Here is a 22793-nt window from a genome sequence, read left to right on the forward strand (position 1 = left end):
TTCCATTCCCCTCACACACTTGCACCCGTGTAATTTGCGATATTGTTCTCTCTCTCGCGGCGCACGCGAGTTGAAAAGAGACGGAGCGCCGGCCGCGCGTCGGTTCTCCGTGCTGCCAGCGAGTTTCTAATTAGAGGCTATACACACTACACGCACGCCGGCTTATAAATATAGGTTAGTTTTTCTTAGAGGGGATGGAAAATTAAAGAAAAAAGAATGCGGACTCACATACGTGACGCAGCCTCCACCGCCCGGCTTGGGGGGGGGGTGTTTTCTTGGAAAAATACCGGCGCGGGAACGCTCATAACTGTCAAACTGCTAATTGTGGCGCCGTTATAGGCCGGACACTGGGTGGGTACCTACGCACTCGTACTTACGCTCTCGATTCAAAATTGCACAGATAAAGGTGCTTAGCATTCGAAATTGCACAGATAAAGGTACCTAGCATTCAAAATTTGGCAGATTAAGGCACCTAGCATTCAAAATTAAACAGATAAAAGTGCCTAGCATTCAAAATTACTCACATAAAGGTGCCTTTTATTCGAAATTGCACAGATTACACGGTACCTAGCATTCAAATTACACGGATAAAGATGTCTAGCATTTAAAGTTGCACAGATAAAGGTACTTAGCATTCAAAATTACACACATAAAGGTGCCTTTTATTCGAAATTGCACAGAGTATGGTACCTAGCTTTTAAAATTGCACAGATAAAGGTACTTAACATTTAAAAATGCACAGATAAAGGTACCTAGCATTCGAAATCACACGGATTAAGTAATGGCACTATAGAAAGGTATTTTTTATAAATACAGGAACCTACCTAGCAAAACTATACGTTTTTCAACATATTAAGAGGGGCTTTAAGGCTTTGCATCTGCGCATATTTTCTGTGAGTGTTTGAACATAGCTGTGTTTGTTAAGTACGGGTAAACCTCGAAATATACGAAAAACTGACAAAATATTGCATAAAACAAGTTGTTTCTCTGCATACAATGATTGCAACCCCTGTAAATACCCTGACTTCCATAGTTTTCTTCATCTACGTTGAGATATCAACGTATTTAAAGGGTTTTTAAGACATTGCACCTAAGCGTTTTTTCTGTAAGCGTTTGGACAAATCTGTGTTTGCTTTTCCCAAAGTAATTGTGGAGTCCTCACCAAAAGCTACATTTCCAATATTTCACAAAAAAATTATTTAAATGCAAATCTGTTCTGTTTACTGTATTCTATCGAAATATTAATTGAAGTTGCAACAAAACGTGACCAATCCTGTGTTAAACCAATGTGAAATCATTAAATCGCACCAAAACGTAACAATTTTACAAACTGGAATTCCTGATCACTCCTTTCAACAACGTCATATTAGATCAAAACTACTTTCAAAAAAATTTATTATTAGATTAAAACCAATATTTTTAGCTTTTCCACTTTTTTATTTGACCAGCGACCGGGTTTCGTCGTTACCGACATCATCAGACTGGTCAAATAAATTAAAAATAAATTAAAATTTAAAATAAATTAAAATAATAAATTAAAATTTAATCTAATAATAAATTAAAAATGCAATTCCATCACGAAGTGTCAGTGGATAATATAAATCTATTAAAAAACGTCATATATCAAAAACCGTAAATTTTCAGTTGTGCGTGTTTTCAAAATGCCCAGAAAATGTACTATATCCCAGCAAAAGCGGCATATTTTTAACTTAATATTTACCGGCTAGGGCAGAGAGTGTTGTTTGTGCATTTTGAAGAAAAGATATTGCTTGATTATTTTTTTGAATATACTAAAAAAAGATTTATATTATCCACTGACACTTCGTGATGGAATTGCATTTTTAATATATTATTAGATTAAAACCAATATTTTTAGCTTTTCTACTTTTTTATTTGACCAGCGACCGGGTTTCGTCGTTACCGACATCATCAGACTGGTCGGAAACCCGGTCGCTGGTCAAATAAAAAAAAGTGGAAAAGCTAAAAATATTGGTTTTAATCTAATAATATATACTAAAAAAATTCAAATGGAGAAATAACATTCAGGTTTTACCTAAAAACATCAGTTGCACAGTAAAAAGTTCAATAAGTGGCTTGATATTTATTTTAAAATACATTCTATTATATTCTTAACCATTAAAAACGATCTCCTGAAAAATCAAGTTTTTTGATATTTGACGTTATTGAAAGGACCTCCACAATTCGGCTGTCCAAACTCAAAACACAGTAAGGGACAATTTTTTTGTAGTATGTTTTTTTTGCATTTTTGGACTAAGTTGATTCTATTGGGTTGATGCAAAAGTTTTGACCGTTTTTTACATATAATTTTTTTAATTTTTTTTTTAATATGTATTATTTATTTAATAAATTACATAATTTCCATCAGTTCTTATAACCTTCTCCCATCTTTCTATCAGCTTATTAATACCAGTAGTAAAAAATTCCGTGGATTTTGAAAAATGAAGTAAGGGATGTTTTTACCTGCTCTATTGTATAATTTTTTTCGTCATTTAATTTTTTTTGCAGTGATCGGAATAAATGAAAATCAAAAAGAGCAAAATCTGGAGAATACGGTGGATGCTTGATAACATCCCAATTTAACTCATTTAGCTTGTGTTGGATCATCATAGCCACGTGTGGTCGCGCGTTGTCGTGATGAAACACTACCCCTTTTCTTTTTACCAATTCTGGTCTATCCTTTTGAAGGTCCATGTTCAATTTGGATAATTACTGACAATATCGTTCTGCTGTACTTGTCTGATCGTGTTCCAAGAGTTCAAAACACACAATACCCTTATCATCCCACCAAACACAAAGTTTAACTTTTTTTTGGGTTTCGGCCTTCGAAGTTGTTAATGGGGCTTCTCCAGGTCCCACTGTCTTTTTCTTGTCACGTTGTTGTACACGACCCACTTCTCATCTCTCGTCACCAAACGATGCGAAAAATGTTCATGTTTTTGTCTCGCACTCAAAGCAACGCACGTTGAAACACGATCCAATAAATTGGCAGCCGACAATTGATGAGGTATCCAAACGTCGTACCGCTAAACCATTTCCATACGCTTCAAATGTCTTAATACGGTTGTTTGGTTGACTCCCATCATTGACACAATCTCCCTGATGATTAGACGTGGATTGGAGTCAATTATGACTTTTAACTTGTCATCATCAGACTTCAATGGCCGCCCGGTACGTGGTTTATCAATGAGTGAAAAATATCCAGATCGGAATTTTGTAAACCATCTTCGTACCTGTCGAACTTTGATGACATCTGCTCCATACACTTCACAAATGTTTTTGGTTGCCACACTCGCGGTATTGTCTTTACGGAATTCATAAAGAAAACAATGACGTAAATGCACTTTATCGAGCGACATTTTGAAAAAATACAAGGGGTCATAACTGTACTCTGGCTAGGCCAAAACTGAATAGAAAGTAGAGGAAAAGCATCCTTTATACAATGGAATCATAAAAAAGAAGATATTTTTCATAAATTAAGAAAAAAAAAATTTTTTACCTGGGATCATAAAAAACGGTCATTACTTTTGCATCAACCCAATACTTAGTCCAAAAATGCAAAAAAACCGTACTACAAAAAAATGTCCCTTACTGTGTTTTAAAATTGGACAGCCGAATTGTTAAATTAGGCAGAGATAAGCCTCGAAATATACGAAAAAATGACTAAAAATTGCGTAAAAACGAGTTATCTCTCTGTATCAAATGACTGCTGAGTACTTGGCCATATGGCTCGGTACAAATATATTTTTTTGTATATGTAAAATTTTTATTACGATAAGATGATTGATTTTTAGATAAGACAATTTGTTTAATGCGACTGTTCCCAGATAAGCTCTCATTACCGCTTTATCATTCATTTCAAACATTATTTTGTAAATTGTATTCAAAGCAGGGGAGAATCAGATTAATACAAGTTTTACAAAATAGAGCTATTAGAAATATATTTCGTCTACCGTACACCACTCATGTAAAATATATTTATTTGAGCACTAACATAATAACCTTTTGACATTCTACCAACTTATGGGATTACAAATACAATGCTTCAAATAGTGTTTGAAACGACTCACAGCAACACCATACCGATTTTTAATAAAGAAATTCATAATCATAATACACGAGGACATAACAAAATACATGTGGAGACGATAAACACTACTAAATTTGGAGTAAGGTCCTTAAAATATATTGCCTATACGCAAATTAACCAGCTGCCTGACATATATAAAATAGAACCCATTCCGGGATCCAAAATAAATGATCTGAAAAAATTCTTTATGGAAAGATATATATATGTAGTGATTAGTCTTATGTTTGTATTTTGTTTTTACCTTGTGTTTTTTTTTTAATATTTTCTAATTTGTTTATTTTAAATATACTTCTTACCTTATGTTTTTCTCATTTATTTCTGTTCAATATGCTTCTTATGCCTTTTTATTATGTTTTGAATATTGAAAGCATTAACTTTGTGGATCATATTGATATATTATTTTGAGAAATAAAAATTATTTTGAGAAATTCCTATTTATTATACCTGTTTATTGTTTTTATATTTTGCCATGTATTAGTTTTGGTTATTTAAAAAAAAGTGTTACTTTATTATGTGTGTTCCAGTCTTGTTAACCTTAATCCCATGTCCCAAAATGAGAAGTAGAAATTACTCATCGGGAATATTATTTGTATATATGACTTGTATGTATGCTATATGTTTTGAAAAAAAAATGTATTTATTTTGTAACCGTTCTTATTATTTTTTTAAATAAAAGATAAATATTTGTGTCTTGAATGTTTTTTGCAGATACTTTGTGGCACATTTTATAAACTTTATAAAATAAAACAACTTTGTTTTAGCTATTTTTTATTAGTACACTTTTTCCTTCCGGTTTCAACGAGAACCTTGTTATCATCAGGGTTTATGTACTAATTCTAAAACATTAATATACTCATTGTTAGATCATATATAATTACCCTTCCCTTACGATACCAAAAACTTCTACGCACTCCGTACACCATATGAAAATATTATTTGAAAAAAAATATTTAAAAAACGGGAAAAAACTCCTTAATGTTGCTTTTATTGAAAAATATTTGCGTTTTTATTATTTACACAAATATTTCAATTTCAAACTATTTCTGTGAGCCTAAGCAGCTCATTATTAGAAATAGGTATCAAATTGTGGTAGAGTGGGTTCGAACCGAGAAACTCTGAGAAAACTGACATAAGATATAATAAAATAACAACTAATTTTACCACACGAATTTTATTTGACCAGCTGGTCATCATTTTTGGTTGATTCCACTCTCATAAACTAAAATTACTATTTTATTTGATTCGGCAGTCACTTTTTGGTAAAATCTATCCATTTTTAATTTAAGTTTTGCTTAGTAAATATCACTATTTCTTAAAATCTACTGTGACACGTGTTTCGATGCATTCCGCATCATTTACAAACACCGTATGTGAAGCTGAATGTAAATTTTAAAGTTGGGTGCTTGAAACAATAGAAATTCATAATCATATAAATAACAATAAACCCATAATTAACAGTATGACAATGACTAAAGCCTCCCCCCTATTGTCCAGCATATTCTGTTGGCCAGCTGGTCAAATAAAATTCATATCGAAAAATTACATAGTTGGCTATTGTGAACTCGCATGTACTGTGTCATAAGATTTTGACGTCTCAAAATAGAATATGGAAATGTGGGTATTTACAGGGCTTATGACCTACTTTATCTAAGTAAAAAAAGGAATCGGCTTTATAAAAGTTTTTTCAATCCAACCATAGATGGCTGCGGCTGAACTTAATGATGAAGCGTCAAGAGATCAGTATTAAATGTATGAGTAACAAAAATTTGAATAGTGTGGTTGTCAATCATGGGTTGAATGGTGAATGTCGCACGTTCGTAAACTTAATCACTTAACCAGCCTATCACAGGTCATACATAAGACCTCTAAATACCTAAACTTCCATATTCTTCTTCGTCTATGTAGAGATGTCATAAAAATAAAATAAAAATAGCCTCAATAATCCTTTTATAAATATTATCGTAATCAATAGATTGACGTTTGTTTGGCTGTCACTTTGACGTTTCGATTAATTTTGACACGTCTGTAGTGTGTAACTAACTTCAGGGTAGGCAACTACTCATTTATTCAAATAACTACAATCTTCACCAAATTATATGAATTTTTGGCCGAAATTCCTAAAAAATATCTTATATATATAAATATTAAAATCAAACAATGATTTTTAGAGTCTACTAAATTCTGTTGTGTTAGGGTGGCTGATAAAACCACCCAGATGATTTTGTAAATACAAAAATAATATATAATATACAAATTAAAATTGAGTTTTACAAATTAAACGCTGAATCTTTAAACAAAACACATATTTATATACATATATATATATATATATATATATATATATATATATATATATATATATATATATATATATATATATATATATATATATATATATATATATATATATATATATATATATATATATATATATATATATATATATATATATATGTATATATATATATATATATATATATTTATATACATATATACATATATATATATATATATATATATATATATATATATATATATATATATATATATATATGTATATATATATATATATATATATATATATATATATATATATATATATATATATATATATATATATATATATATATATATATATTTATATTTATATATCATACATGATATCAATATAAATAACGCACACAAAAAATATTACAAAAACAATAATTATTATATCTTTTATAAGTATAAACAATAAATATTGAGTGTAAGTCCCTCTCCAAGCACAAGAGCTTAGTCTCTTTATTGGAGAAGAACAGCGTAACTAGTGTTAAGGTATGTTGGAGTAGAAATATCTAGCAAATTAATAATATAATGTATATAACTAACTAACTAACTAACCATCAAGCCGCTTCCCCGCAGGGGTAGGCAGAGAGAATCGAACGCCACACCACTCTGTCCTTGCAAACATTCTTTGCCTCTTCTACATTCATGCATCTCCTCATACATACCCGACGATTATTACGACTCCTGACCCGGCCGCTTTCAAGTATTTGACATACCTGGTTGTGCCAAGTTTTCCTCGGTCGTCCTCTGCTTCTTTTTCCAACTACATTCGCCTCAAAAATTTGTTTAACCGTTCTTTCTTCAGTCATACGCTCCACATAAATGTATATATATATATATATATATATATATATATATATATATATATATATATATTTATATATGTATATATATATATATATATATATATATATATATATATATATATATATATATATATATATAATATATATATATATATATACTATATATATATATATATATATATATATATATATATATATATATATATATATATATATATATATATGTATATATATATATATATATATAATCATCACACATCATCGAATACCTTATTAATGTGCCGCACAACATACACAAATATATGTAGTACATATATACGTATCTCGATTGAAAACACTATCTCAAATCCAAATATCGACCGCAACGTACAACAAAATTCTAGTATTCGGGTAAAATTTAATTACTCCCTTGCATTTTTCCGTCGTAGGGGAGAGAGATTATGACTAATGTCGCTCGTGTGGTGTGCGTGCGCGCTAGTATTTGTGTTTGTCAAGTGTTCAGAGAGGGTGGGGAGATTCGAGTATCATGAGGAATAGATTCGGGAAAGAAACTAGATTGGTAATTGCGGAAAATCAATACCGTATTATTGTAACAGCAGACAGTTGGTAGAATTCCATTTTGAATTGTTGGGTAATATATCCAAAATTAAACACGGTTATTGGATTGAATTTTACTTTTATTCACATATATTTGATAATGTCCGCCTCCGTAGTGTAATGGTCAGCACGCTCGGCTGGAGGTCCCAGGTTTGATTCCCAGGGGGGGTCAAATAAATAAAAGTGATTTTTTCACTGTAATATTTATTCAATATCACCCTGGACTGGTACCTGAAGCGGAGGGCTGATCACCTTTCCTTCGTGTGTAAACGATCAAGATAACACTGTGTTCATATGAAGCAGTGCCCTATGCACCATAGGGGTGCGGATGAGGGTTTTTTTATTATATTTGATAATATGTGACGCGTTTCGTCTTTATAAGACATTATCAAATACTTAAGAGTGTTTGATAATGTCTGAATACGACGAAACGCGTCACATATTATCATATATCGCTAACTCCTCTCAAAAACGACATATGTATATAAAAAAAACTTGATTCTCAGAAGATCGTTTTTAAAGTTTAATAATAAAATAAAATGTAATAAAAATAAATATCAAGCCACTTATTGAACTTTTTACTGTGCAACAGATCTTTTTAGGTAAAACCTGAATGTTTTTTCTTCATTAAAAAAATATTCATTATATTTAAAAAAAATAATAAAACAGTACCTTTTCTTCAAAATGCAAAAACGACACTTTCTGCCCTGTAGCGGGTAAATATTAAGTTAAAAATATGCCGCTTTTGCTGGGATAAAGTACATTTTCTGGGCATTCCTAAAACATGCACAACTGAAAATTGACGATTTTTTATATAAGACGTTCTTGAAAGGAGTGAACGATATATCAATCTTCAGAAGATTGTTTTTTAAGTTTAAAAATATAATAAAATGTATTAAAAATAAATATCAAGCCACTTATTGAACTTTTTACTGTATAACAGATCTTTTTAAGTAAAACCTGAATATTTTTTCTCCATTTAAACATTTTTCAGTATTTAAAAAAAAAAATTAAACGGTTCCTTTTCTTCAAATGCAAAAACAACACTTTCTGCACTGTAGCGGGTAAATATTATGTTTAAAATATGCCTCTTTTGCTGGGATATAGTACATTTTCTGGGCATTCCTAAAACATGCACAACTGAAAATTGACGATTTTTTATATAAGACGTTGTTGAAAGGAGTGAAAATATTTTTAAACTTAAAAAAAAAATTCCTGAAAAATCAAGTTTTTTGAAATATGACGTTGTTGAAAGGAGTGAGCGATACGTGTAAATAAAAGTAGAATTCATTCCAATAACCGTGTTTAATTTTGGATATATTACTCAACAGTCAATAGCGTGTCAAATAGATACTCATAGTATCTTTTATATATTTTTAGAATTCAATTACAGTTTTCGGATGAAAAATTCACTTGTTTTCGTTCACTGTCCGACTTTTTTCTTGCCTTTTTAGTTCTTTTTATATATAACCACATCAAAGATAGTAATGACGTTTTTAAATATAAATGAAAGCGTGACCCGGATGAAAATAAAATCAGGTTCCATTGATTGATTGGCAGTCACGTTGTAATAATATAATATATTTTTAATTTAAGTTTTACTTAGTAAATACCATTATTAGAAAGTGACTTTAATAGCACTACTTTTGGCATTTCGTAATTGGAATATAAATTATAAATGGATCGATGTTACCACAAAGTGACTGCCGAATCAATTAATGAAACATGATTTCAATTTCATTTTTAGTTTAAATTCTATTTTATTTTCAAACACCGTATGAAATGATGTATGGAATGTATGGAATGCATCGAAACACTTGTCATAACAGATTTTAAGAAATAGTGGTATTAATTTCGACATTCATTTATTTCTTTAAAAAAAAATCTAGCCCTCATCAGCACATTACGTTGCTGTTGGATATAATGATTTCAACAGATGGCGCTGCCATCGCAACAAAAATCTCTGTTAAAAACACACATTTTCACCCGTCACAGACAGTTAATGTCTATAAAAATACCCACGTTTTCAAATGTAATACTGTGTCAAATTTTCAAAGAAATCGGTAAATCAATCTTGGGATATTTAATATATTGAGCAAACGACCACATTTTAATTTATATTAATGATAGATAGATAAAAATATGCGAAGATATTTGAAAACAGTAACCATTGTGTAAAAATAAATGTTTCTGTAAGTTGGTTGCGTTCTCATCAAATTGATTTTATATTTTATTTAATTTTTTAATTATTTGGATTAGCAACAGCATGTGTCCGCCTCCGTAGTGTAATGGTCAGCACGCTCGGCTACCGTTCTGGAGGTCCCGGGTTCGATTCCCAAGGGGGGTAAAATAAATATAAGTGATTTTTTCACTGTCATATTTATTCAATATTACCCTGGACTGGTACCTGAAGCGGAGGGCTGATCACCTTTCCTTCATGGGTAAACGATCAAGATAACACTGCGTTTATATGACGCAGTGCCCTATGCACCATTGGGGTGCGGATAAGGGTTTTATTATTATTATTATGTGTAAAATAAAACATTTACATTTATACATTAAACAAGCCAATTACAGTAAACCACAGAAATAAAGATTAGTACCTACAAAATATTTAGTATAGATCTAGCAAATGAATGAATGTGTGTGTGTGTGTGTGTGTGTGATGTTGATTCTAGTAGACACATACATACAATGCAGAGAAGAAGCATAGTTTTTAAAGATCCTGAGAGGACAATATGCTCACCATTCGACTTTTCAACACAGATTTTCCGCAATTGAAAATGTCAACTTGGCTAAAACATGAGTTGTACTCACTAGCCATACGAAACATAGGTGAACTCTGCGCATAATTAGTTCAAAGGACAGGTACGCTGAATAAAGATTGTGACGTGTGACGGGTACGGTAGCCGGGTACATTATACGTTATTTCGGGAGTCAAAACCGGACTATCGATACGTCCACTTATTATATCCTGGAGGATTCCCATATCCAATAACATACGAAATTTATGAAAAACATGAAAACATTATTTATTGTGACTGCAGACAGTTGGTAGAATTCCATATTGAATTGTTGGGTAACATATCCAAAATTAAACAAGGTTTATTTGCAACAGACAGATTATAAGCTTAAATAATAAAAATTAAAATGGTATTTTCTGGCGTTTCTCATGTGTGTGATTATAATCCAGGATTCGGACCTCACATACTAATATAAGAGTTTCTGCTTAGTAAAAAGCTTCTTTTCATCTCACCAATAGATGTCTCTAGTGAAGTTCTAGTGATTCAAGAACAAGGTTTCTAAATTGGTTCATATACATAGAACTTCCAAGAATTTGAGTAGTGTGGTTGTCAATAATGGGTAGAATTGGTGAATATTACACGTGTGTAAAGTGATCACTTAAACCAGCCTATGACGGTCGTTAGCCCCGTAAATGCCCAGACTTCCATATTCTTCTTCATGTTTGATGAGATGTCAAAAAATAATAAGGTTTATTTGGTTGAATTCTACATTTATTAATGTATATGTTAATACGTGACGCGTTTCGTCTTCTCAGGACATTATCAAACACTGTTTTATAATGTTTGATAATGTCCTAAGAAGACGAAACGCATCACGTATTAATATATACATAAATAAATGTAGAATTCAACCAAATAAACCTTGTTTAATTTTGGATATATTACCTAACAACATTCAAACAATTTGTATTGCACTGAATTTCATTTCTTGTAACGTATTTTTCATTTTTTGTGAACCATAAATAAATAAATAAAACCACAAATGAATAAATTAATTTATATTTTTTAATTTTCAAACTTTTTTTCTTTACATAACGTGGTTTGCAAGTGGACCATACACTAGTGTGATTCGCTTGACCGCTCGAATTCGGAACTCGATCAGTGTGGACAGCACCCTAAATTTATATCATTACATAGTTACCTACGCACTGTTTATAATAGACGGGGGAAAGTACCTACCTACCCAGTACCTACCGATATCTCTCCGACAAGTGCATGGGGGGCTATCATTATTTATGGATGTGTGTGTGTGTGCGTGTGTGTATTTACACAAATTAATACAAGCGCACATATCGATTTTAGTGGCGATAACATTTTATAGATTTCGGTAAAACCTTGTCGATTTGGATTCAATAATATAATTCACAAAACCAAGCTAATGAAAGGATCAAATAAGTAAAAATGTGTGCAAGGAAAGTGATTTGCTGCTGAATGTGCAGCAAAAATTAAAGTCTCAGGATTTTTAAAATGATATGTAATAATAAATTATGTAAACAGTCATCCTCGTTATAACCAGACGGGACGACTGAATTTGCTCGTTATAACCGTTACTCGTTATATCCGAGAAAAGGTATTTTTTTATAACAATACCAATCACATGAGCATATAAAGTATCTGGGATGGTCGCATAATAAAATACGTGGCAATTTACACAAATCACCCGTTACGCACGTGTCATATTCTTCTAATCAATTTTTATATAAAATTTAAAAAAAGTAAATAATTATATATATATATATATATATATATATATATATATATATATATATATATATATATATATATATATATATATATATATATATATATATATATATATATATATATATATATATATATATATATATATATGGTGTAATGGTCAGCGTGTTTAGCTACCGTGCTGGAGGTCCCGGGTTCGATTCCCAGGGAGGGTGAAAATAAATATTAGTGATTTTACACTGTAATATTTATTTAATATTACCCTGGACTGGTTCCTGAAGCGCGAGAGTGATCACCTTGCCTTCATGTAAGTAATGATCAATAAAACACTGCGTCAATTCGATGCAGTGCCCTACGCACCATTGGGTGCGGATAAGGGTTATATAAGTAAGTTTAAGTATATATATATATATATATATATATATATATATATATATATATATATATATATATATATATATATATATATATATATATATATATATATATATATATATATATATATATATATATATATATATATATATATATATATATATATATATATATATATATATATATAATATGGAGTAATCGGCGGGTACGTATGAGGATCTTCTCATAAAGGTGGAAGAGGCGAAGATTGTTTGCAAAGACACATTGCTACTGCGTTCTATTCTCTCCGCCTACCCTGACGCGATGCTCTGTTAGTTATTTAGTTATTTTTTAATGGTGCATGGAAAAATGTGATTAGAATAAATGGACAAGTTTGTCCGACGTGAAAATGTCACCGATTTGAGAGTTGACAACGGAATTATTGTGCTCGGCGCGTCAATCACGCGACATATCGCGGCGACATCTTCAACAGAGTTGTCAAATTATAACATCGGCAACTACTGTCAGGTTGGGTGTAAGCTGGGTGTATGTTGGGTGTATAATGGGTGTAGAACGGGTGTAGGTTTGCAGCCTGTAAGCCGAGCGGCGCGGGTGAACACCTGTTACGTCCGGCATCGTTAGGCGGCTTGACATTTCAATGTCACTATTTGGTCTGACATTACGGCTCAAATGCCAAAGCGAACAAACAATGGGCGACATTCACGTTTCGAAAAATACACACGGCCCTGTATATTTCAGATTCTCTAAAAATATTTTGATTATTCAGATTCTCTACACTATATTGTAATGGTCAGCACGCTCGGCTACCGTTCTGGAGGTCCCGGGTGCGATTCCCAGGGGGGTCAAACAAATATAAGTGATTTTTTCACCGTAATATTTATTTAATATTACCCTGGACTGGTACCTGAAGCGGGGGGCTGATCACCTTTCCTTCATGTGTTAACGATCAAGATAACACTGTGTTTGTATAATGCAGTGCCCTTTGCACCATTGGGGTGCGGATAAGGGTTTGAAAGGAATAAATATTTTAAATATTTATGTCCTTTTTTGAAAAAAAAAATATACTTATTTGTTTTTTTTTATTATTTACGCAAATATATTAACTTTAAACTATTTCTGTGAGCCTAAGCGGCTCATTATTAGAAATAAGTATCAAATTGTGGTAGAGTGGGTTCGAACCTATAAACTCTGACTTAAGAGTCCTCGACACTAACCACGGGACACAACTTTACTTTGCTGTTGGTAATTTTCACTTTTTAAACAAAAAAATAATTTAATTTTTCTGCCTTAATTCGGTCATAAAATGTAATTTTAATGATCAAGTTAAGGCAGCAGCAGGCACCTCGGTGGTTGGAGCGCTACGTGCAGCACAGTCAAGGGATAACTGGAGAAGAGTCATTGCTTCCACAAGGGTCACAACCCTCGGTAATGAGGGATAAGACAGAGAAGACTTAAAAAACACTACTTCATGTTATGAAGTATATTTTTTTACGTAATAAATGTAAAATCAAATTCTGATTTTTTGAATCTACTAAATTTTATTTTTTTGTAAAAAAACAGTCATTGCTTCTACAACCCTCAGTAATAAGACGGGCAAGAAGAACAAAAAATGAGTATATTGTATATATTAAAAGCATTTTTAACTTTGTGGTTTGGTTTTATAACACTCTCCTTATAGTTCATCGTTCATTTTGTTTATTTTATTATTACTTTATGTTTAAGACTTTTTGTTTCTCTATTAGTGTATTCATTAGTGTATTTGTATATTAGATACTGTATATATCGTAGTCATACAGGAGAAAGTGACCAAGTGCATTGTTTTACAAAAACGTGATCATTGACTATTTGATATCTTACCAGCTTAATATTGCCCTAAAAAAATCCCAAAGGATTTTAAACTTGGAAGTATAATATATTGACTTGTTAAAAATGACAAACTGCATTGGTGTTTATTTTCTTGCCAGGCAAAAGTGACTTAAATGGCCCTCCTGAACATTTTATGTTTTGATAGTTGGTCACTTTCTCCTATACGACGATATGTATGTTAATAAAGGCTTTAGCCGTTCAATAAATAAATAAATACTACTTTAAAAAACACTACTTAGCGAATACTAAAAAAAATTAGATGGGAAAATAAAAGAGGCGTCGGAAGACCCCGAAAAATGTGGTTCGACGACATGACCGCTGTAGGGGTAGAAACTAGCTCCAAACAGCAACAGACCAAAAAAATGGAAGGATATGGAAGATGGCTATATCCAGCAGTGTAGAACAAAAGGCTAGAGAAGAAGAAAGATTATAAAAAAAAGCCAAATATGTTCTTTAAAAAAATATATAGCGTCCAGCCTTAATTTTTTTGTGATTTAAACGCTTGAGCTTTCGTCCTTTTTTAAATCACTATTTTCAACACCACTACAAAAAAAATATTTTGCAGAGACCCACCAAGCCACCTTGTGTGTCTTGTCGGTGGAGTTCTTTTTTAATACATTTTTTTATTGTTTTTAATCATTTTCACTTAATATACAATATACACACAAAAAAGAGAAAAATTAAGAATAAATACATTTTAATTTATTATTAGATTAAAACCAATATTTTTAGCTTTTCCACTTTTTTTATTTGACCAGCGACCGGGTTTTGTCGTTACCGGCATCATCAGACTGGTGAGAGGCTATACAAATTGTTATGTTATATATAAAAGAAGGCAGGAGTTGATAACCATGATTTGATATTTTTTTTTTGAGAATTTAATTTAATTTAAATTAAAATAAATTAAATTCTCAATAAAATTATATCAAATCATGGTTATCAACTCCTGCCTTCTTTTATATATAACATAACAATTTGTATAGCCTCTCACCAGTCTGATGATGTCGGTAACGACGAAACCCGGTCGCTGGTCAAATAAAAAAAGTGGAAAAGCTAAAAATATTGGTTTTAATCTAATAATAAATTAAAAATGCAATTCCATCACGAAGTGTCAGTGGATAATATAAATACATTTTACAATTTTCATAAAATTAACTCTTGATCATTAACCCTTTCCTTTATTTCGCCTTAAGAGCTGATATGTTAATTACTTGCGTTTACAGAGAAATTTACCAATTATCAACTTACAACTCACACGGATATGTTTAAGCCTCAAAGCTTTACGGGAAATATATGCAAGCTTTCGTGATATATAATGTTTTGATATAATCTCGAATAATTTATGTACGATAATGAATAATATTCGATATTCTATCTGAACCTCCATTATAATATAATATCTATACAAATCTCATAAAATGATTACATATTCAATGATATTGATCATACATTTAATGGGTTTAGGATTTCTTATTACTTTTCGCTATTCTATATTAATAAAACTACTGTTAATACCGCTATTGTTAACTTTAACTATAAATATATGTATGTATATATATATATATATATATATATATATATATATATATATATATATATATATATATATGTATATATATATACATATATATATATATATATATATATATATATATATATATATATATATATATATATATATATATATATATATATATATATATATATATATATATATATAAAATCACTATAAATATTTGATTATAACATCAATTATAATAAAATATTTATAGTGATTTTAAAACTTAATTATCAAGACTAATTAATACTAGTATTAATCAGTCTTGATAAAGATGCGGTTAGCTTCAAAACCGGTAGACATTATAATTAAGTAGATTTTATATTATCCACTGACACTTCGTGATGGAATTGCATTTTTAATATATTATTAGATTAAAACTAATATTTTAAGCTTTTCCATTTTATTTTTATTCGACCAGCGACCGGGTTTCGTCGTTACAGACATCATCAGACTGGTCTGATGATGTCTGTAACGACGAAACCCGGTCGCTGGTCAAATAAAAATAAAGTGGAAAAGCTAAAAATATAGGTTTTAATCTAATAATATATTATAATTAAGTTATAATAAAATGTTTGAAGTGATTTTAAAACAAAGTTACATTTTAATTATTAAATGGAAAATCACAAAGTTAGTGCTTCAAATATAAATTATAAATAAAGTTTCGTTCAAAATCATGTCATATTTAACAAGGAAGGTTGCGTTTGCTTTGTAATTTTCGACACTTGGATGATGGGCACCAGCAATTTACTAGAAAACAAGTTAAATCTATCTACACTGGGTTGTTACGCGCTATCTTTTCACTATAATTCCAGTTCTGCGGCTCAAAAGACAAATTTGTGTACAAAATAAAGACTGGTAAACATGTGTGTGTAAACAACACACTATCGATGTGTCCAACTTGCTATAACGATGAATAAACAAGCAGTTTATATTCTTTGCTTTATACCATATTTATTCAAGTCGAATTTTACTTCTTACCCCTGAAATTCAAGTATGTAGGTACCTGTCACTCGTGATGGATATAACCTGCTATGAGACAAATGACGTATTAGAAATGTAAGTATAGTCTAAAATATTTTGTTGCCATAAATATTTTATCGTTAATTGATTCGAAAGTCCCTTTGTGGCAATATAAATCATATAATTTTTATTTTATTATTTATTTTTTTGAGATGTCAAAAAACGATATGAAAATAACTCCTGTAATTGGAGATAATCCAGATTTTGTGAACAAGTATTTGGACACACTCAAAATGTTGTAAATAAATTTTCTGGTCAAATTATAAGCTTAAAAATAAAAATGAAAATGGTATTTTCTGGCGTTTCTCATGTGTGTGATTATAATCCAGGATTCGGATCTCACATACTAGTATAAGAGTTTCTGCTTAGTAAAAAGCTTCTTTACATCTCACCAATAGATGTCTCTAGTGAAGTTCTAGTGATTCAAGAACAAGGTTTCTAAATTGGTTCATATACATAGAACTTCCAAGAATTTGAGTAGTGTGGTTGTCAATAATGGGTAGAATTGGTGAATGTTACACGTGTGTAAAGTGATCACTTAAACCAGCCTATGACGGTCGTCAGCCTCGTAAATGCCCAGACTTCCATATTCTTCTTCATCTTTGATGAGATGTCAAAAAATTATATGAAAATAACTCCTGTAATTGGAGATAATCCAGATTTTGTGAACAAGTATTTGGACACACTCAAAATGTTGCAATATAAATCCATTTTTCATTTAAATTCCACTTGGTAAATACCACTATTTCTTTAAATCTTTTCTCACAAGTTTCGACGTATTAATTTTTTTATTAGTAAACATGCCTGAAAGGATTTTAGTTGCGCAATATAAGGAAATAATTGAATACTATTGCAGCAATATAATACAGCATAATAAGATGAATTCAAATAAAGTTTCATTGTTGGCAAAAGTAGGATGAAAGTAGACTGAATGCAGTCGAAATGGGATCTCTCGGTGCGGCAATACCATGTATGATAGATGTAGATATTCCAATAATGAAAGAATACAAGCCTAAAATAAGCATTATCGATAAAATGAAGAAAGGTGTGGTAAAATGGTTTTGGGTTTTTTATAAACTACTAAAAACCATATTATTTTTTGACATCTCATCAAAGATGAAGAAGAATATGGAAGTCTGGGCATTTACGGGGCTTACGACCGTCATAGGCTGGTTTAAGTGATCACTTTACACACGTGTAACATTCACCAATTCTACCCATTATTGACAACCACACTACTCAAATTCTTGGAAGTTCTATATATATGAACTAATTTAGAAACCTTGTTCATGAATCACTAAAACCTCACTAGAGACATCTATTGGTGAGATGTAAAGAAGCTTTTTACTAAGCAGAAACTCTTATATTAGTTAGTGATTCATGAACAAGGTTTCTAAATTAGTTCATATATATAGAACTTCCAAGAATTTGAGTAGTGTGGTTGTCAATAATGGGTAGAATTGGTGAATGTTACACGTGTGTAAAGTGATCACTTAAACCAGCCTATGACGGTCGTAAGCCCCGTAAATGCCCAGACTTCCATATTCTTCTTCATCTTTGATGAGATGTCAAAAAATAATATGAAAATAACTCCTGTAATTGGAGATAATCCAGATTTTGTGAACAAGTATTTGGACACACTCAAAATGTTGTACTAAAAACCACTTTAAATTTAACGAAACTTTTTTTTAAACAGAAATTTTCTCTGATTTTTGATCCGCGGCTCATTATTAGAGAGACATAGGTATCAAATTGTGATTCAAATTGTGAGTGGATTCAAACCTAGAAACTCTGACTCAAGAGTCTGCGACACTAACCACGGGACCGCAACCCGACCTGAATTGTTTTAATTTTTATGTATTTATTTAAAATTGCAATTTTTTATACGATTTCTTTACGTTTTTACTTAATACAATCCTATATTTTTAATTACGCTGCTCCAAAAAAAGAGACTCAGCTCTTGTGCTTAGAGAGGGACTTGAAAAAAAATGATTTCAAGTTTATTTTAAAGGTATTATATTAGTTCATCTACACTACGAAGTTAAAACGTTAACTTTCGTATAAAATCGATGACGCGGAGCTAAATAATAGCCGATAAAAATAATAAAACAAGCCATTTTTCTACCGACAGTAAAATAAATATTTCTTTTTACAATATTGGGAAAAGGTCTGAAAAGGCATTTCATGAAAGAATCAAACGTTTCTCAGAACGAATTACGCAAAAAAGTGAAGACTGAAAAGCAGTGAACATTTTTTCAAGTTGGTTTCATTGACCTGAATATCTTTTTTTTCAGGATTTCAGTTTTCAGTTCCTGAATTTCAGTGATACAAAAAAAAACCATTGATTATTGCTGCTACCATCATTCCGTTTCTCAGTAAGGGTAGGTAGGTAAGTTAGAGCGCCATGCGTATCAGTCCTGAATCTATTAACTGTCGTATATGCCATTCAATTACGTAAACTTTTGAAATATCTAGATTTCGGGGTTAGTTATATTATTTTATTTATTTATTTATATTTCATAATAATCAAAATTAAAAATTATAATAAAGTGTCCACACTGAGTATTCCCGTGCCGAGGGCACATTTTACAATGATAATAATAAATATAATAAAACCCTTATCCGCACCCCAATGGTGCATAGGGCACTGTGTCATATTAACGCAGTGTTCTTGATCATTTACACATGAAGGAAAGGTGATCAGCCCTCCGCTTCAGATACCAGTCAAAACACAGTAAGGGATATTTTTTTTGTAGTACGTTTTTTTTTGCATTTTTGGACTAAGTAGATTTTTGGATTAAGACTACTTAATCCAAAAATGCAAAAAAAACTTACTACAAAAAATATGTCCCTTACTGTGTTTTAAGTTTTAAGATATGATATGGCCGAATGATGCTATCTGTTTCAGATCTACTTAATGCAAAAATGCAAAAAAACGTACTACAAAAAATGTGTCCCTTACTGTGTTTTAAGTTTTAAGATATGATATGGCCGAATGATACGATCTGTTTCAGATCTACTTAATCCAAAAACGCAAAAAAACGTACTACAAAAAATGTGTCCCTTACTGTGTTTTAAGTTTTAAGATATGATATGGCCGAATGATACGATCTGTTTCAGATCTACTTAATCCAAAAACGCAAAAAAAACGTACTACAAAAAATATGTCCCTTTCTGTGTTTTAAGTTTTAAGATATGATATGGCCGAATAATGCGATCTATTTCAGACCTACAAACCTCCATTATACATTTACTAATAGCTTTTTATATTGAGTTTATATTTTAACGACTTTATGGATAGTGGAAGCAGGTTGTACAACTTTATTGCATAATAATCAAAGTACTTTTGACCAAAAGAGGTAAGTGTTAGATTTTGTTTGATGTATTTGTGTTTTAGATTTGTAGTAAAACTGTCTAAGTCTTTTTTTACCGTTCTAGCCAAATATGTTTATTTAGTCATTCTCTCATCATCCACTCGTTCCACATGTTCAAACCATCCCAATTATACATTCTACTCTAATTCATTATTTTAAACAGGTGACTTTCCCACTCATACACGTGATTCGATCTATTAAGCATCATTCTCCGAAAAACGTGTCACAATATATTTTAAGAAATAATAAAATGTAAATAACATTTCTTTTACAATAAAAAAAAGTTTTTTTTTCATATAAAAACTACAATATGAGTAGTTTAAAGGATATAATGTTACGCTTCAGGTCACCGACCATGGTAACGCGTAATCTTTTTTTTTTTTTTTTTTTGACAATTCGGGAACCAAACTGGAACCTTATTCTTATCATCCACACATCCTGATGATGATCATTCAGATGGTGCATAGGGCACTGCATCGGATTGCAGTGTTAACCACCAGATTATTAGATTTAAGAGTGAAATATGTTTTATAAGTTATAGATGAAAGTGAATTATGAGAAAAAAAAATGGGTGAGGAATATAAAAAAAATAAAAACAGTTTTAGTTTGGGCACTCAGGGTTACATACCCGTACCGGAACTACCTTGTGTAACTTGAACACTTCTTATGTAAACGAATTTAAGTAAAAAATGTCTTATAAAATTTATTATTGTTACACCATATGTTGTAATAAAAAATGCTACAAGTCAATTTTAGTTTGTATCAATTTATGTTAGAATAGAGAAGTTTTAAAGTCGTTAGAAGAGGAATACATTCAGCACCGGAGAGACGGCTAACAAAGAAGAAGAAGAAGATTCATTTATGATATGTTTTGTACAAAAAAAATAGTTTTTGAAACTTTGTAGTTTGAAAGTGTTAAATAGAGGCATTTGATAAAGACATTCAGCTGATAAAGAAGAAGAAGAAGAAGAAGAATATCCATTAATCATGTATATTGTATGTATTTTTTTAGTTTTTAAAACTTTTTATAAAAGTTTTTAAAAGTTTTGAAAATGTTTTATTTTAATTGTTTGTAGATGAAATTTTCGAGGATTTTTTGTTCGTTTAAAATTTTGTTGTGAAGACTACCTGTATATACATGTATTTTATATTATTTCAAATGGTACATTCATATGTTGTATGTATATATTATATATGGCGTTGATGTATGCATTTAAAAATAGTTTAATAATTCGTTAAAATTGTTTTTTAAAAAATACTCACCGAAATTGATGCGTCTCCAAGAAATGCGCCGCATTTAAATATCTAATTGCATTTTCCCGCGTCAATCTCCCTGTCACAATACCGACACGCCATCTTGTTTTCCGTTTCTTTGAGGTTATGTTTTATTGTGTATGTGCACCGTGTTATTCCGGGGGGAGAGAGCACGCGACCACCCCGCGCCGCCGCACATTCGATACTACGGGACCGGCATCTCAGGATGTGCGTTTTCCTCGAATATAATGAAAGGGGGCAGCTTTCTTTCCCTAGTTTTTAAAAATACTCTGCCGTCCCTCTCGCGCCGCCGCCGTCTTGCGTATGGCCGTCTCGCTCGCGCGCGGCGGGGGAGGCCGCCTTCCCCGCGCGCGTAAATCGTACGGGAAAGTTTTGTGCGGGGACCACGTGTTGCGCGGTCGCGGGACGGAAAACTGCATCTTCATACAAAAAAAATAATAATTAAATCACAATTTAATTGCTACTTGTTTTTCTTATTCTTGGTGTAGGCCTTGTGGCCTGTTTTTAAGAAAGATTAGCCTCCTAGGTCGTCGATTCCCAGCTGTCAATCGATTTCTTTGGTGGTCTGTCCAGAAGTCGTATACCTTGGGATTGGCCTTGCAGTGCAATGTGGGGGAGTCTGAGGGATATTTTTCTCTTTAAATAATAAATAATAAATCTTTGTCCGCCTCCGAGGTGTAATAGTAAGCGTGTGAAGCTACCATGCTGGAGGTCCCGGGTTCGATTTCCAGGGGGGGTGAAAATAAATATTATAGATTTTTCACTTTAATATTTATTTTATATTACCCTGGACTGGTCCCTGATCACCTTGACTTCATGTAACTAACGATCAAGATGAAACTGCGTCGATACGATGAAGCGCAGCAGTGATCACCTTGCCTTTATGTAACGAACGATCAAGATGACACTGCGTCGATACGATGCAGTGCCCTATGCACCGTTGGGTGCGAAAAAAAGTTATGAAATGATTTTTCAATTCAA

At 31.4% G+C, this 22793-nt stretch overlaps 1 protein-coding gene across 1 annotated transcript in view; it reads right to left on the reverse strand.

Moving 5' to 3' along the window:
* Window positions 1-21998, reverse strand: part of LOC148312765 (uncharacterized) — a 60679-nt gene extending 38681 nt beyond the window's left edge. The window contains exon 1 of the mRNA XM_088274145.1: window positions 21801-21998. The gene's annotated coding sequence lies outside the window, so the exon portion shown is untranslated. The remainder of the gene's footprint in view (window positions 1-21800) is intronic.
* Between the last annotated feature and the right edge of the window lie 795 nt (window positions 21999-22793).

The sequence above is a fragment of the Brachycentrus maculatus genome, unplaced genomic scaffold (genome assembly GCF_059751285.1).
Source record: "Brachycentrus maculatus isolate JH-2025_06_01 unplaced genomic scaffold, ASM5975128v1 h1tg000033l, whole genome shotgun sequence".
Classification (NCBI taxonomy): Eukaryota; Metazoa; Arthropoda; class Insecta; order Trichoptera; family Brachycentridae; genus Brachycentrus; species Brachycentrus maculatus.